The sequence below is a fragment of the Bubalus bubalis genome, chromosome 5 (genome assembly GCF_019923935.1).
Source record: "Bubalus bubalis isolate 160015118507 breed Murrah chromosome 5, NDDB_SH_1, whole genome shotgun sequence".
NCBI lineage: Eukaryota > Metazoa > Chordata > Mammalia > Artiodactyla > Bovidae > Bubalus > Bubalus bubalis.
Window position 1 is genome coordinate 6,086,739 of NC_059161.1, and position 18,454 is coordinate 6,105,192.

The following is an 18,454-nucleotide window of genomic DNA, read 5'->3' on the forward strand; positions in this document are numbered from 1 at the left end:
TTGTAGATTTTGGAGACCAATCCCTTGTAGTCACATCATTTGCAAATATTTTCTCCCAGTCTGTGGGTTGTCTTTTCATTTTGTTTATTGTTTCCTTTGTTGTGAAAAAGCTTTGGAGTTTAAGTAGGTCCCATTTGTTTATTTTTGTTATTATTTCTCTTATTCTAGGAGACGCATCAAAAAAGATATTGCAGTCATTTATGTCAGAGAGTATTCTGCCTGTGTTTTTCTCTATGAGTTTTATAGTATCCAGTCTCATATTTAGGTCTTTAATCCATTTTGAGCTTATTTTTGTGTATAGTATTAAAGAATGACCTAATTTCATGTTTCTTTACATGTAGCTGTCCAGTTTCCAAGCACCATTTGTTGAAAAGACTGTCTTGCCAACATTGTCTTGCCTTCTTTGTCATAGGTAATTGACCATAGGTGCATGGATTTATTTGGGGGCCTTCTATCCTGTTCCATTGATCTATATTTTGAAATACTTTTGTGCCAATACCATACTCTTTTGATAACTATAGGTTTGTAGTATAGTCTGAAGTCAGGGAGCCTGATTCCTCTAGCTCCATTTTTCTTTCTCAAGATTCCTTTCACTGTTTGAGGTCTTTTGCATCTCCAAACAAACTTTAGGATTTTTTTTGTTCTAGTTCTGTGAAAAACGCTGTTGGTAATTTGATAGAGATTGCACTGAATCTGGCTATTGCCTTGGGTAGTAGTCCACTTGTTTGCTGATGGGTGAGGCTGCACTCCCTCCCTGGTAGTTGATCTGAACTGACCCAGCCTTGGAGTCTACAGGCTCTATGGAAGGACTCATGATGATGACCTCCAGGAGGGCTCATGCCAGTGGGTGCTTCCTAAGATACCTGCTGCCAGGATCCTTGTCCCCGTGGTGAGCCACTGTGGACCCATGCCTCTGCAAGGGACCCTCCAGCATTAGTAGGCAGGTCTGGCTCAGTCTCCTTGGAATTACTGCTACTTTCCCCAGGTCCCCATGTACACCAGGTTGTATGTGTGCCCTCCAAGAGTGGAGTTTTGGTTTCCCCCAGTCCTGCGGAGTTCCAGCAGTCAAATCCTGCTAGCCTTCAAAGTCAGATTCCCTGAGGATTCCTAGTTCCTTTGCCACATCCCCAGGCTGGGAAGCCTCAGGTGGGGCTCAGAACCTGCACAACAGTGGGAGAACCTTTGTGGTATAATTGTTCTCCAGATTGTGGGTCACCCACTTGACAGGTATGGGGTTTGATTTTATCATGATAGTGCCCCTCCTGTGTCTCATTGCAGCTTCTCTTTTGCCTTTGGAGATGGGCTGTCTTTTTGGCAGGTTCTAGCATCCTCCTCTCAATGGTTGTTCAGCAATTAGTTGTGATTTTGGAGTTCTCGTGATGGGGGGTGGGCAGGGGGGTGAGCACACATCCTTCTACTCGGCATCTGTCACTGAATGTATTTTAACATCACAGATCATTTATACTTTAGATGGGTTGATTGACATTTGCTTATGTTCTCCTTTGGATAAAATGAAGAGATTAATTGACTGGGAATAAAGCTGCTTGATTGAATATGGAAGGACATCATAGTTGCTCAAGGCTGCATGCTAAGCACTGGAGAATTAAGTACATATTCTATTTCATCTGGAATGTCATCCTATGTAATACTAACCGATACTTACTTTTTCCTTTGTTAGGTTAAAGCTAGTACTTCACAGTTTATAGTAGCTCTTTGGGGCTTAATTGTGTAATTTGCACCATTGTCTATGTTTCTTATTAAATTATTTTTGCATGTAGGGCTCCAAATAATTATAACCTCAGTGTAAGGGAGTCATACTCCATTGTTCCTGAAGGGCCCAGTGCAGGGTTAGACACTTAAGTTTCATTGATTTGAAATATTCTGAGGGCTTGCTATGCTAGAGTTTGAGGATACAATGGCAAATGGTATAGAGAAACTTATATTTTAGTGGACACAAACTAATTCCTAAATTTATCATTAAGAAGGGGACAGTCAACCACCCTCACAGTAGGTTTGGGTAGCTAGGGAGTTTTCAAGCCCAGCTTTTTCAGCCTCAGCCTGAATTTGACTTTCTTTTCTTATAAATGGGCTTAGAGATTCTCTAGTCTTATCATATTTGAAAAGCTTTTCTCTCCCAGCTTCATCGTATTTCATAACTCGTAAAATATATGTGAAAATCAATGACATTAGATCACCATGCCTTACGTCTTAAGAGTCTTCTCTGTCTCCCTAATGATGTAGTGAATCAGAAAATAATTAAAAATCATTTAGGTTGCACCCTCCCTTTCTCCCCCTCTGTCTGACTCCCCCCTGCTTGTAAGGAACAGTGCAATTTATGTCTCTTCCTCCAACCTGATTGCTCTAGATAACTCAGGGACATTTTCTCAGATGGGAACACTGCCAGAACCGGCAGTACACGCAGCTTTGCCTGGATTCTTCATGAGACAGTGCATGGATGCATACTAGCTAGTGCTGTGAATAAACTGTCCCCTTTGAAACCACTGCTTATTTTTCTTAACAGCAAGAAACAACCACAAAAAAGCTACAGATGACATTTTTATAGAAATTTACCATTTGCAGGATGCTTGCCCATCCATTATCTCATTTGATGCTCATGAAAGCTTTGTGACACAGATATTATTCTTATCCTGCTAAATATCAGCAAAGCATGGCTTAGATAAAGCTGGGGACTTTTCCAAGGTCACTCTTCTTATGAGAGGTTGGAAACAGAAATATAGTCCTTAGGCATTCACTTTACTTTTCTACCCTGCCACAGAGAGAGGAGGGTGATGGGAGAAATGGATGTGAGGAAATAGTAAGGGAGGTGGAATGATTTTAGTCAAATTTGGTAGACCTGTTCCCATTTTTTGGACAATAGTCCAGTACTTTGGCCAACTCATGTGAAGAATTGACTCATTATAAAAGACTCTGATGCTGGGAGGGATTGGGGGCAGGAGGAGAAGGGGACGACAGAGGATGAGATGGCTGGATGGCATCACTGACTCACTAGTCTGAGTGAACTCCAGGAGTTGGTGATGTACAGGGAAGCCTGGTGTGCTGCGATTCATGGGGTCGCAAAGAGTCAGACATGACTGAGCGACTGAACTGAACTGAGTAGGGTTTTACTGCATAATTTACTGCATTATATAGGAAGAAATATCAATAACCTCAGATATGCAGATGACACCACCCTTATGGCAGAAAGTGAAGAACTAAAGAGCCTTTTGATGAAAGTGAAAGAGGAAAGTGAAAAAGTTGGCTTAAAGCTCAACATTCAGAAAACGAAGATCATGGCATCCGGTCCCATCACTGCATGGCAAATAGATGGGGAAACAGTGGAAACAGTGGCTGACTTTATTTTTTTTGGCTCCAAAATCACTGCAGATGGTGATTGCAGCCATGAAATTAAAAGACGTTTACTCCTTGGAAGGAAAGTTATGACCAACCTAGACAGCATATTAAAAAGCAGAGACATTACTTTGTCAACAAAGGTCCATCTAGTCAAGGCTATGGTTTTTCCAGTAGTCATGTATGGATGTGAGAGTTGGATTATAAAGAAAGCTGAGTGCCGAAGAATTGCTGCTTTTGAACTGTGGTGTTGGAGAAGACTCTTAAGAGTCCCTTGGACAGCAAGGAGATCCAACCAGTCCATCCTAAAGGAGATCAGTCCTGGGTGTTCATTGGAAGGACTGATGCTGAAGCTGAAGCTCCAGTACTTTGGCTACCTGATGCAAAGAGCTGACTCATTTGAAAAGACCCTGATGCTGGGAAAGGTTGAGTGCGGGAGGAGAAGGGGACGGCAGAGGATGAGATGGTTGGATGGCATCACAGACTCAATGGACATGAGTTTGAGTAAAGTCCAGGAGTTGATGATGGACAGGAAGGCCTGGTGTGCTGCAGTTCACGGGGTTGCAAAGAGTTGGACACAACTGAGCAACTGAACTGAACTGGATTATTCAGTCCTTTGTTCTACATAAGGCAAATGACAATATGAGTTCAGAAGTCACCCAAGTAAAGTTAGCTTAAATAATAACAAATTTATTAGCTCACATATATCTATAAGACCATATATAGGAACGTCTCTTTACATCCCATTGACTCATGTTGAGTGACATGTACATTCTTCCAGTACGCTGACAAGGGTGTGGTGTTTAGGACAACTCAGACCCTTCCCTTGGTCTAGAAGCATGGTCAGCTTCTCTGGATCCCACTGATCCCATGCATTTCCGGTGAGGGTGGATTTCTATGCTAAATGTCCATCAAAACTATTCAACATAGAAGACTCAGTAGTGACTGAATTTGCCCAAGAGCAGAGCTGTTCATCAGGATAGATCAATGATTCTCAGCCTTGGTGTACAAATAAATCATCTGGGGAAATTTAAAAGATAATGATGCATGGGCCCACTCTTAGTAATTACAACTTGACTGGTCTGGGGTAAGCATGGCATTGGAATTTTTGAAAGCATTCCAGATGATTCTAATGTGAGGTCCAGGTAAGAGCCATTTTTATCAGGCTCCGCTACCCACAGTGGGATTCATGGGCCAACTGCACTGACATCACTTGGGAGTTTACGAGTCGAGAAACTCAGGCTTCACTCCGGACCTCCTGAATCAGAATCTCCCTGTTAGCAAGCTTTTCGTGTGACTCACAGGTGCACTGAAGTTTGAGAAGCCCTGCTATAGCTGATAATGTCCAAAGTCTTGTTCAAAGTCATGCCTTTACTCTGGCTCTCAAGTCCAGCTGTGACTCTGTTCAGTGATTTTATTGGTGGGCAGCCCCCAGACATCTGCTCTACTGCCTAAATTTCCTCAGAGGGGACCTTGGATATCAGTGGTTATCATTGATGTGATTGAGAATCACTTGAGAATTTTATCCTAAATATAGATACCTGGTTTCCACTGTAGAGCAAATTAAATAGAATCTCTGGCAATGAGTTTGAAGCATGTGTTCCCTGGGGAAAAAAGCCATCTTTGGGTTCAGGTGGCTGTTGTAGTCTGGAGTATGAGAAAGTGTTGTGTTTTCCCAAAATGAAAACCAGAGGGAAATAAGCTGATTGGAGGTTTAATGATATAGCAAAGAATATTTTAATTGAGCTCATCTCTGGATGCTTGCTCTTTAGTCTGCCTGTAGACCTGACCACCCAAGGAGCCCAGGAGAAAGGAGAGATCAGAGGCCCCGGCCCCCTGAGGCTGATCAGAATTGGGGCTGTGGGATGATGGATGGGCTGCTGGTGCCATAGAAAGTTGCTGCCTCAGCCCATCCTGCAGTTTCCCAGAGTCATAAATCCTGGAAGGGACACCAATACATTCCTGATAGCAGAGAGAAGTCACTCTTTAATGTGGGCCTGATAATGTCACTGAGCTCAGTCTTCCTAAATTTAAATGATTAGCAATGACCATGCTTGCTCCTGTTTGATGCATCGCTTAACCTGGTAATCGGGAAATCTATTCCACTTGCCTACTTAGATTGATGATGTCACGTTACACCGAGGCTCGCTTTCCCCCCCTTAATGGGGGAAGAGCATGTTAGGATGCATTGGCCTTCAGCATTCTGGCCTCAGCCTCCCTTCATGAATTTGATTAATATCACAGGCTCCGTGGGCACATCTCAGAACTGCTGAATCTGGCATCTTGTTTAGAGAGCATTGAGATGTTCCTAATGGAGTCTGCCATTTGGATGAGTCCATCCATGTCCTGACTTCCAGACTTCGTGAGAGCATTCTTTGCTAAGAAAGAAAAAATGTATATATTTTGATTGAGCTGTATTGAGTAGGAAAAAAAAAAACACACAAAAAACAGGACCCATTCTTAAAAGTAGAGCTGGCCATCTATATCTACCTACTGTGCTGAGTGAGGAGATCCCTAACCAGTGGCTGTAGGTCTCTTTATGGATCTGGGGGTATTTTCTGGTGAAGTTCAAAGCTGGTTTGTCACCAAAGGGTCCCTCACTCCCTATCCAGCTCCCTAGCCCATTAGTAATATAAATGTTATTTTTCTCCTCTCTACTACTCTGCTGAGAGATTTTTGTTCCATATCCTCTCCTCTCTCTGGTTATTCCAAGGGATGCCAGACAACTAAAAGGTAGCCTCTCTTCAAAAAATTCTGGGAGTTCTTTTTCAGGAAACATCCATGGGAGTCATCGGTAGACTCAAAACCAGGGCTGGAGAAGAGGGAAGGGAGCCAAGTGACAAATGGTAAGAGTGGAAGAAGAAATAGAAAAAGGTGCCCTGAATGGGGAATGGCGGAGGGCCAGGAACAGTAGTGTCAGAAATGTAAATACCCACACTACTAGGGTGGGCAGGGGTGGAAACTGGAAATCAGAATGAAATACCATTTAACAAGCAGAATTAGTAAATATTTGTTGATTACATGGACTTCCCAGGTGGCGCTAGTGGTAAAGAACCCACCTGCCAAGACAGGAGACGCAAGAGACATGGGTTCAATCCCTGAGTTGGGAAAATCCCCTGGAGGAGGGCATGGCAACCCACCCCAATATTCTAGCCTGGAGAATCCCATGGACAGGAGCCTGGTGGGCTATAGTCCATAGGGTTGCAAAGAGTTGGACATGACTGAAGCAACTTAACTCACAGACACACACACATTGACTCCATGCTATATGTCAGGCACATGGCGGCACTGGGCACAATGATGCACAGCTGAAGAAGCCTTCGTCTTGCCTGCAAGGACTCACATTCTGAGAGCAGACACATCCCTTCAGCCAAAAGTTGCAAAGCGGCGTGACGTGCAACTGAGGTAGGCCCAGAACACAGAGCAGAAGGGAAAGCCTTCTTCAAGAATGTGGTGTCTGAGTTGAGTTCTGGAGTATCACCACTTTTCTAAGCAGATTGGTGGGCAGGGAATGAGAGACCACTGGACATTTACCTAAAGGAATGATTCTGTGGGTAAACATGACCCCTTTAGATCTGTTTCTCCCTTGTAATCACCAGAAAAGCAAGTGAATGGCTCCATGTCTCAATCCCAACTGATATTTCCCTCCAGACTCTGGGCCTTGGGCTAAGAGGCATCACATTATGTTATTTATATAGTGCTGAAAGCTCATTCCCACCTTGCTTCCCATTTTTATATTGAGGCTTACATTGAATTCTCTGACATACAAGTTAACCCATGTCCGGGGGAGTCATAGCTGGGAGTCTCTTATATATCTCCATTCCCCAAATCTGCATGTGTTTATGGATAATAATTCTAAAGTCTGAAGCCACACAAAGCCCTCTAAGGGCATGGGCTAAGGTCCTTGTCTCTATATAGAAACAGACTATCTCTTGGGGCACTCGATCATCCACCCATCTCTCCGCATTCTTTCAAAAGTTATTGTGTACAGACTGTGGACATGACCAACTGCAGGTGACACTGTTTCCCAGTGCTCAACTCATAGCCTCTTCTTGGGGCAGGGAAGGCCTTCCTCTAAAGAAGACATTGGTCAGCTCTTCAGGTGAGACAAAGCCTCAGTGAGGAGCTTGGAGCAGCAAGAGTGTCTGAGGATGGAGAACCCTGCAGAGATGTCAGCATATAGACTGAGTGTGTCATGTAATAATGGAAACCACTGAAAGCACACAGAGCAAAGAGAAGGAGAGAAAAATACTTTCTTAGGCTGGAGCAAGAGCGAAGGGTTCAACCCAGGAAAAACATCATCTTAGAGGGGAAGAGTTTTCTTGGCTCCATGAATAAATCATTGACCACACAGGGTCCCCTCCATTTTTCTTTTTTAAAGCTCAGGAATTTGCCCCTGATTTAGAAAGGAAGCAAGAAGCACTCTCATAGTGATGCCTGACTCGTCCTGAAGACAAATGAGGTAGATGTTTTAACATTTCATGAAGGTGTTTATTAAGCTCCCACAATGTTCTGGTCTAATGTTTGTGGCAGTTCATTTTTTAATTTGTTCCCATGTAAAGCATGGAGCAAGTCAGATAGAGTCATTTGTACTTTGACCACTGGGTTTTTATTTGCAGACTGACCCAGTCTTAATAGAGGAGACTGGTGTCTTACTGATTTTATTTTTCTTGTGTTCTGGAAACTGTGTTTTAGGACAGCCCCTATGCAGATGAGTGAGTATTAAGGGCCTCATTAGTGACCCAGTGGACCAGAGATGGGTCATGCCCCATCACTTCCACCAAGGCCAGCGACGGCAGGGTCAACTGAGAGCTCCAATCTTCTTTCTCATGCCCTCCTTTAAGCAATGTCACTGTTTATCAACAGCAATGAAACTCTGTCTTTGGAGATTATGTAAACTGAAATATCATTTTCGTCAACAAATGTTTATGGTACATTTTTAATACTGTGTAACAAATGTGTTTGTATCCTCATTTGTCTTTATATATCTGCTTATTATTAAATATTTATGGGAATTACTGGTTACATATTTTCTAAGCCACTGAAATACAGCTCATCACGTTCACTAACACATTCCCATATTTCTCTTCCTTGAAGATACTTACTGCAGCTATGTATTTATGTTCCTGTTGAGCTTCCAAGGAGAATAATCGTTTCTTGATTCAAGATGTGAGGGAAGCTTCCTTCTGACAAGTTTTGGAACTCCCTTTCTATCCTTTCCCATGAGATCATAGGTGCAGGTGACTTCCTGCTCCAAGGCTAGCCAACGTTGTCATTGTCTTTGAAGCCTCCGGGTTATTGGAGATACAACTCTATACCCGGTGAAGGCTCATTGTATTAATCCAGGACAAAACATATAGCCCAACAATCGATCTTAAATGGCAGCTCTTGCAAACCTACCACAAACAAAGCCACTAGAACTTACATATTTTTTTCTATGTAAAAAAAAAAATTCCACACTTGAGTATCAGATCAGATCAGATCAGTCGCTCAGTCGTGTCCGACTCTTTGCGACCCCATGAATCGCAGCACGCCAGGCCTCCCTGTTCATCACCAACTCCCGGAGTTCACTGAGACGTCCGTCGAGTCAGTGATGCCATCCAGCCGTCTCATCCTCTGTCGTCCCCTTCTCCTCCTGCCCCCAATCCCTCCCAGTATCAGAGTCTTTTCCAATGAGTCAACTCTTCACATGAGGTGGCCAAAGTACTGGAGTTTCAGCTTTAGCATCATTCCTTCCAAAGGAATCCCAGGGCTGATCTTCAGAATGGACTGGTTGGATCTCCTTGCAGTCCAAGGGACTCTCAAGAGTCTCTTCTTCAACACCACAGTTCAAAAGCATCAATTCTTCAGCGCTCAGCCTTCTTCACAGTCCAACTCTCACATCCATACATGACCACAGGAAAAATCACTGCTAAAGTACAGTTTATCGGGTCCATACTGATGCAGCTTTGGAGATCATCTTGCTTTGTGGTCAACAAAGTGAGGGAAAAAATTCATTCTTTCTGGATAGTGCTTATAATGCCAAAGAGCTATTTTTATAATCGATTTTGACGGAAGTTCTTTGTAAGGTCAGGAACTTACTGAAATGAAGGATCATGTTGCATTACACCCAAGGCTGCTGGGTATGGTTGAGCAGGTTGTGCACTCTGCAAGAAGTGCCATTTATATAGTGTTTGTTATAAACGACGCCTCCTGGTGTTGTGTAATATACCACATGCATGGCCATTCATAACAGTCCTCACTGGATGATATTTTCTTCCACAAATAAATGCAAATGGTATAACTCATTTGCTTCCCTGGTGGCTCAGTCAGTAAAGAATCTGCCTGCAATGCGGGAGACCTTGGTTTGATCCCTGGGTTGGGAAGACCCCCTGGAAGAGGGCATGGCAACCCACTCCAGTATTCTTGCCTGGAGAACCCCATGGACAGAGGAGCTTGGCAGGCTGCAGTCCATGGGGCTGCAAAGAGTCGGACACGACTGAGCAGCTAAGCTCATGACTCGTTCAGCCTCCTAGCAAGTTCTTCGTCCTCTGACTTCACTACTAGGCTGGCTATCCAATGTCATCTGATACTTGTCAGAAGCCCCAGTTAACAGACTTTTGGTTATATCCATTCCATAGGATTGTCTTTCTTGGCCCACAAAAAGTTTTTTAAAAATAAAATAGCTATCAAGACTTTAAAATCAGGAGATTTTACATAAAAACTCTAGCTTCCAGCTGATTAAATAATCAAATCTGGTAATATATCACCCTTCCAGGAGGGGCAGTTATCCATTAGAGCTGAGGATCTGCTATTCCCTTAAAAAGAGCCCCTACTCACACCTCAGCACGCCCTGTTATCTCACTGCAGGCCTGGTTCACCAACTTACGCCACGTGCCTGTCTCCTGTAGCCATGTTCAGGAAAGCATGGCTAAGATCATGGTATCCAGTCCCATCACTTCATGGCAAACAGATGGGGAAACAATGGACACAGAGACTTCATTTTCTGGAGCTCCAAAATCACTGCAGATGGTGACTGCAGCCATGAAATTAAAAGACGCTTGTTCCTTGGAAGAAAATCTATGACCAACATAGATAGCATATTAAAAAGCAGAGACAATACTTTGACAACAAAGGTCTGTCTAGTCAAGGCTATGGTTTTTCCAGTGGTCATGTATGGATGTGAAAGTTGGGCTATAAAGAAAGCTGAGCGCCAAAGAATTGATGCTTTTGAACTGTGGTGTTGAAGATTCTTTAGAGTCCCTTGGACTGCAAGGAGATCCAACCAGTCCATCCTAAAGGAAATCAGTCCTGAATATTCATTGGAAGGACTGATGCTGAAGCTGAAACTCCAATACTTTGACCACCTGATGCAAAGAACTGACATTTGAAAAGACCCTGATGCTGGGAAAGATTTAAGGCAGAGGGAGAAGGAAATGACAGAGATTGAGATGGTTGGATGGCATCACCAATTTGATGGACATGAGCTTGAACAAGCTCCGGGAGTTGGTGATGTACAGGGAAGCTTGGTGTGCTGCAGTCCATGGGGTCGCAAAGAGTCAGACATGACTGAGCGACTGAAACGAACTGAATTTTGTAGCCATGTGGTCTGGGACTCCCGTGTGATTTACCCCAAAAGATGTCCTCAGCATTCTAGCCTCAGAACAATTCATTTCCATGCTTGGAGAGGGTTTGCGCTCTGTTCCTTGAGCAGGTTTCTCTGGCCTCAGGGTTCCCAGAATTCTTATTTGCATTCGCACAGCCGTAATGGAAGCAATGGCCCAGATCCGCTGGTAACCAGATTTCAGAAGGCAGAGCCTCTGCCCCCGAGGAGCCCGTTGGCCCCCTGCATGCAGTGGCTGTCACATCTCAGCTCTGCTGCTGGTCTATAGAACAGGCTTCCCTGTGGCTCTCCTCTACCCTCAAAGCCTTTCTTATCATCTGCTGCTATTTTGGGTGGGGTGAGATTTTAGTCCCCAAAATGAGAGTGAGCAACATCCCCACAGAGAGTGGTGCTCTGAGGATAAAAACCAACAATGCAGTACCTTCTGCTTTAATGAGTTTGTCTTTATTTCTCCTTTTCAGAAAACAAAATGCCCTTGCTCCCAATCCCTCCCAGTGTTGTCTTGGCAGGGCTCCTCTCCCCGTGTTCCGGGCTCATTAAATTAAGTTTTTGTTGATAACCTTTGGCCAGACCCATCTTCAGGAAGACTCTAATGCATGTTAATAAGCCAGACTTTAAAGGCAGCAAAGATCTCCAGGCCCGTGGTCCCTTTCATGCCTTAGCAGCTTCCATGGCAAAAGGATGACACGACTTTTATCAGGGCTTGGGCTACATTCATATCTCATGACATAGATTTTTTTTTTTTTTAAAGCAGAATTTCAAAGAGCCGTCTTTATCACAATATCTTTAGTCTTCCTTAACAGTTCATAGGGATATTTTCTCAGAAGTTGTATAATCAAAGTCATAAAGTCATTTGTACATTTATATAATTTTTTTTTTATCTTCAGAGGCTCACAGAGTTGGGAGGATGACGTCTTTAAAAGCAATTGCTGATATAAAGACTGACTTCAAATCAGCCCTGACCTTTTGTTCAACAGCTCCTCCTGTTATAGAACACATTCAAATAGCTATTTGGGTATCGGCAGGGAGAAGAATCCATTGATTCCCCTAGTTAGGGGGGTTGGGGGTTCCTGCTGAAAGGATTGGTACTGAGTGGGGGTGGCACCTGGCTTTTCTCCAACCGCAGTCTAAATGAGGTGCCAGACGTCATGCCCATGGGATGGCATGGCTGTTGCAGAGCCCTTATGGATTTTTCAGCTCCAGCTGAGGGTCTTGCCTGGAACACAGTGCCCACGGGCATATAAATGTGTCTGGGAGCCAGAACAGGATGCTTTCAAGGGCCTGCTAGGTCTGGTGTTGGCTGGGAAACAGGAAAGTGCATGCCGGTCCCCGGGGCCTCATGGGTCCAGGCGCTGGGCTCCCAGGCTGCCTTCTAGACTCCTGCCACTCCTGGGGGAGCCCTCTGCTGTGCAGAAGGCATCATTCAGCAGCCTGGCGCTAGAGTTCTCGCTGTGGGCCTGGCGCCACGATCTGCACTGTCACCTGTATTATCTCATTTTGTGCCTCCTGCTCGATGAACTCGTTCTCTGTTCCTTATGATAATGAACAAACTGAGAGGCCGAGTGGTGAAGAAACGTGCCCACAATGGGTCAGCCTAGGAGCAGCAGGCTAACAGTTATAACCAGGCCTCTTTCCACCAGTTCACACTGCATCCTCTTGCGAAATGAACAGGTATTCTCTCCACCTCCGTGGCCTACTGCCATGGATACCATGCACCCTGGACTAGTGGGATTCCTTAGGAACAGCTTCTCTCTGGCTTGCTCCTTGTCTGAAAATCCTGACTGACACATTTACCAATCAACAATCTAAGAAATCTTTATGAAGTGCCTACAATAGCGTCTGGTTCCCAGTTGACACACCACAAAATACACTTATTACCACAGTGTCCTGGGTTTATTGCAGGCACTTCTACAGTTTCTTTAGCAATTTCAGACAAGCACTAGATACTATTGGCCCATGATCCTCCTTTTTTTTCCCCTGCTAGTTAAGAAGAAGAAAGGCAATGCCAAAGAATGCTCAAACTACTACACAGTTGCAGTCATCTCACATGCTGGTAAAGTAATGCTCAAAATTCTCCAAGCCAGGCTTCAGCAATACACGAACCGTGAACTTCCAGATATTCAAGCTGGTTTTAGAAAAGGCAGAGGAACCAGAGATCAAATTGCCAACACCCACTGGATCATCGAAAAAGCAAGAGAGTTCCAGAAAAACATCTATTTCTGCTTTATTGACTATGCCAAAGCCTTTGACTGTGTGGATCACAATAAACTGTGGACAATTCTGAAAAAGATGGGAATACCAGACCACCTGACCTGCCTCTTGAGAAATCTGTATGCAGGTCAGGAAGCAACAGTTAGAACTGGACATGGAACAACAGACTGGTTCCAAATAGGAAAAGGAGTACATCAAGGCTGTATACTGTCACCCTGCTTATTTAACTTCTATGCAGAGTACATCATGAGAAACGCTGGACTGGAAGAAACACAAGCTGGAATCAAGATTGCCGGGAGAAATATCAATAACCTCAGATATGCAGATGACACCACCCTTATGGCAGAAAGTGAAGAGGAACTCAAAAGCCTCTTGATGAAAGTGAAAGTGAAAAAGTTGGCTTAAAGCTCAACATTCAGAAAACAAAGATCATGGCATCTGGTCCCATCACTTCATGGGAAATAGATGGGGAAACAGTGGAAACAGTGTCAGACTTTATTTTTTTTGGCTCCAAAATCACTGCAGATGGTGACTGCAGCCATGACATTAAAAGACGCTTACTCCTTGGAAGGAAAGTTATGACCAACCTAGATAGCATATTCAAAAGCAGAGACATTACTTTGCCAACAAAGGTCCATCTAGTCAAGGCTATGGTTTTCTCAGTAGTCATGTATGGATGTGAGAGTTGTACTGTGAAGAAAGCTGAGCACCAAAGAATTGATGCTTCTGAACTGTGGTGTTGGAGAAGACTCTTGAGAGTCCCTTGGACTGCAAGGAGATCCAACCAGTCCATTCTGAAGGAGATCAGCCCTGGGATTTCTTTGGAAGGAATGATGCTGAAGCTGAAACTCCAGTACTTTGGCCACCTCATGTGAAGAGTTGGCTCATTGGAAAAGACTCTGATGTTGGGAGGGATTGGGGGCAGGAGGAGAAGGGGACGACAGAGGATGAGATGGCTGGATGGCATCACTGACTTGATGGATGTGAGTTTGAGTGAACTCCGGGAGTTGGTGATGGATAGGGAGGCCTAGAGTGCTGTGATTCATAGGGTTGCAAAGAATCAGACATGACTGAGTGACTGAACTGAACTGAACTGAACTGAAGTCTCAATGAGTTGTGTCTCATTGGTTAAACAAACCATTACTCCATTCACGTTTTTCAGGCTATGTATTCTTTATATGTTATTTTGTTTAATACTAACAACTTCTCATGAAAGCATTGCTCCCTCCATTTTACAGAGCAGAAAACTCAGAGAGGATAACTATCCAAAGTAAGAAGCGGCACTGGGGTTCTAACCCAAGCTTTATTCATTCTAAAGACCTTGCTTTTTCTAAAGACCACATCCCTCGATGGTCAGCAGCCTTGCTGGGGACATTCTTCTCTCAGTTTCCAGGATTTAGTACAAATTAGAGCCTTTCATCTGCCTTAGACTTTGGGCTTGGGTCCTAGATCAATGATTCCAGGGTTTTCTACATGTTGGAACACTGGGGCAGGTGGAGATTTAAAAAGTCCCCAGGCTCAGATGATACACCCTATGTTAGTACATTCAAACTACTACAACAAAAATACCATTAGACTGGCTGGTTTTAACAATAGGAATTTTCTCTTCTCCAGAATCACAGTCCTAGAGGCTGGGAAGTCCAAGATCAAGGGCTTGGCAGCCTTGGGGTCTGATTTGCAGATATCTTCTCCTTTACATGGCAGAACATGGAGCGAAAAGGCAAGCGCTCTCATGATTCTTCTTAAAAGAGAACTAACCCCACCATGAGGACACCATTCTCATGGCCCAAAGACCAAAAAGATAGACCCCTCTCCCCATCTATCTTCCCAAAGTCTCGTCTCCAAATACCATCCCTTTGATAAGTAAGGTTCCACTCTATGAGTTTTGGTGAGGATGCAAACATTTAGTCCATAGCACACCCCACTTGGATTAAACGTCTGGGGGTGGGAGCCAGACACTGCATGTCTTTTAAAGACCTCCAATTAATTCCCGTGTGCGGCAATCTTTGGAACCCCTTTCCCAGACTGTCAGGGGGTGCTGCTCCCCAGAATCCCAAGTTGGCTTGAACAGTTAATGGATCAGTGCACACATCTTCAAAGGAGCTGGCCACCTGGTACAGAAAGGACTGTGCTGAACCTGGGAGGTGTCCTTCCAACTGGAGTGCCGGCCAATGAATTCATCATAAGTTCGGAAGCACTTACTGTCCGTCAAAGCTTTGGCACTAGGTGGGAGGTGATCTGACTGTCAGGCAGAGCCCAGAGGTGTAGGCAACAGCTGTCTGCCAAACAAAACCACCCTGCAGTTTGCATGGCAGAGTGGGCCTTTGCTGCCACAGGGGGCACATATATGACAAGGCATGTGCCTTCACACATTCTTCCCAGCCATCTGCCCTACTCCCATCCATAAATTCCAAATTCTCCTTTCTTTTCCTGACTGCCACCATACGGCCCCTGCTAATGATTTATACATCATACTCTTCATTAACTGATGGGAAAGATACTCATGGTAATTTCTTTTCATCAACTCTCATTCCTTGTAGGCTCCCAAATAATTTCGCAAAGTGTGGCCTTTTGGTTAAGTTGTTAATGAAGCAAGCTCTAATTAACATTAGGGGTGTCCTCCATACACACTCCTGGAGAATGGCAAGATCTTAAAAAGCTCCATCGTCATTAAATTAGTAAATTATTATGGCAGCAGCCTATGTGTGCTCTAACTTTTGATTTAAAAATTATCGTAGTGGGTTGATATGTTGTGTTTATCTTCTGCTAATTGAACGCTACCTTGCATTTAATCACAGTAAATTGGCCTTCCCTCTAAATAGATCTAAGGGCTTTTAACACTCGTTAACTCTCAGTAGCTCTGAGAGTAATGGGGAAGAGCATGGAAGGGAGAAAGAGGCTCTGAAGAGGGAGGTGGGACCCAATCTGACACCATCAGTTCCCCCGATCTGGGCTCATTTCAGAGCATTGAGTTACAATTCTTTTCAGATTTCAGAAATGTAGTCAAATGGTCAAGCTTTTGATTCTGGGTTGGATGCACCCAGGGAATCCAGAAAAATGTAGTTAGTGAATGAATGAAACAAATATGAATCCTTTGAAATTAAGAAATAAACAAGAGGGTCCAGGGAGCTGCTAGGCATCAGAGTTGTTCTTGTCAGTGTCTCCTCTGGGGCTCCCATCCTGGAGGCCCATAGTGGCTTAGGCAGTGACAGGGAGCTGCGAGGTAAGAGCTGGCTGGTGGCCACTACATTGTGTCCAGGGGGAGATGGTCGATTACCTCTGGAAGTGGAAATGGGATCACGGCATTTTCCCAGGGGAGAGGAGTTGAGATGAATGTTAGTCTCTGCCATGCCAAAAGAGATCTGACTTTTTTTCAACCATAATGCAGTCTCTGGTTGCCTTGGCTGACTCCCATCTTTCCCCATTGGCCGCCTTTGCTGTCACTGTGGCCATCCCTAACAGACCCAGTCCGTTCCCTGGCCATTGGTCCTTGGTGTCTCCCCGGATGCAAGCTTTGTTCCAATCAGCTGCTATGGACTCTGATCTTGTGTAACTCATACGATTTCATCTTCTTACAGAAATGATCACTTTTCCTTTGGGTTCTAGACACTAGCCAATGAAGGTGATGTAACAGTCCTATTTATTCAGTGCTTCTATGAGGCCAGGCCTGTGCTGTAAGCCTGGCATCTATCTTCTAGTTTAGTTCTTGCTACACACCTATGAGTTGGGTGTTATTATCACTGTAATTTGGCCAAGGTCATTCAGAGAATGAGTTGAACAGCTGAACTGAGGCTGGCTGACGTGTGATAACCTGCATTGAGGACTATTTTATACTGACACTTTCTACTGAAGGATGTAATTCCCTCTGCTCTGAACCTATCCTCTCCCCTAATAGACAACTCTTTCTTCCTTAACATCATTATCACCATCATCAAACACTTGCTGAGGGCTTTCTAAAGGAAGGGCAGGAGGCTGTGCAACAGGGAGGGGCGAAAACCACTCAGCACCATCACAGAGGTCAGGAGGCTGGTGGTCCTCAGGTAGAGTGGGTGGAATATGATTATTTATTAAAAATTGTAAAAGCCACACTCTTTGACCTCACAATTCTACTCCTAGGAATCTACCTTAAAGAAATATTGAGAACTGCAGCCTGGATTTTATGTACAAAGATCACTGCATGCTCAATCACTTCAGTCATGTCCGACTCTGGGAAACCCCACTGACTGTAGCCCTCCAGGCTCCTCTGTGCAGGGGATTCTCCAGGCAAGAATACTGGAGTGGGTTGCCATGCCTCCTTCTCCTCCAGGGGATCTTCCTGACCCAGGGATCAAACCCAAGTCTCTTATATCTCCTGCATCGGGAGGGGGGATCTTTACCGCTAGCGTCACCTGGGAATCCCACAAAGCATTATTTACGATATTGGAAAATTGGAAACCATCTAAATGTCTTACAAAGGGATAAAGATTAAACCAGTATTTTCTAAACTTTCATGGAACATGAATCCCATGAAATGCTTGTTTTAAAAAAAGATTTCATTATTAATACATTTGGGAATTACTATTTGCTAAAACTCCTTCTTGAAGAATCAAAATCTACATTGAAATTCTTCAAAGACTTATAGGATCCTGAAGGGAAAAAAATTATGTTAACTTGATTTAATTTGTTACTAAGTCATTTATTGGCATTCCATATAATTATGCCTTCTCAGGTGGTGCAGTGGTACAAGAATCTGCCTGCCAATGCAGGAGACGCAGGAGATGCAGGTTTGATCCCTGGGTCAGGAAGATCCCTAAAGAAGGAAATGAAAACCAGTTCCAGTATTCTTGCTTGAAAAGTTCCATGGACAGCAGAGCCTGGTGGGCTAGAGTCCATGGAGTCACACAGAGTTGGACACAACTGAGCACACACATGCACACAAAGAATTACACTGAGGAAATAGTAGGTATAATAAAATGGACTTGAATATCCTTATGTTAGAATATTAGGCAGCTGGTCCCAACAATGTTTTCAAGAAGTATTTAATGATGTGGGTTTGTACTCAAACCTGCGAAGTTAAAAATTAAGGTAGAAAGTTGTATGCAGTCTTATTTCAGTTTTTAGGAGGAAAAAATATATATATACATAAGGCAATGGCACCCCACTCCAGTACTCTTGCCTGGAAAATCCCATGGACGGAGGACCCTGGTAGGCTGCAGGCATGGGGTCGCTGAGGGTCGGACACGACTGAGCGACTTCACGTTCACTTTTCACTTTCCTGCATTGGAGAAGGAAATGGCAACCCACTCCAGTGTT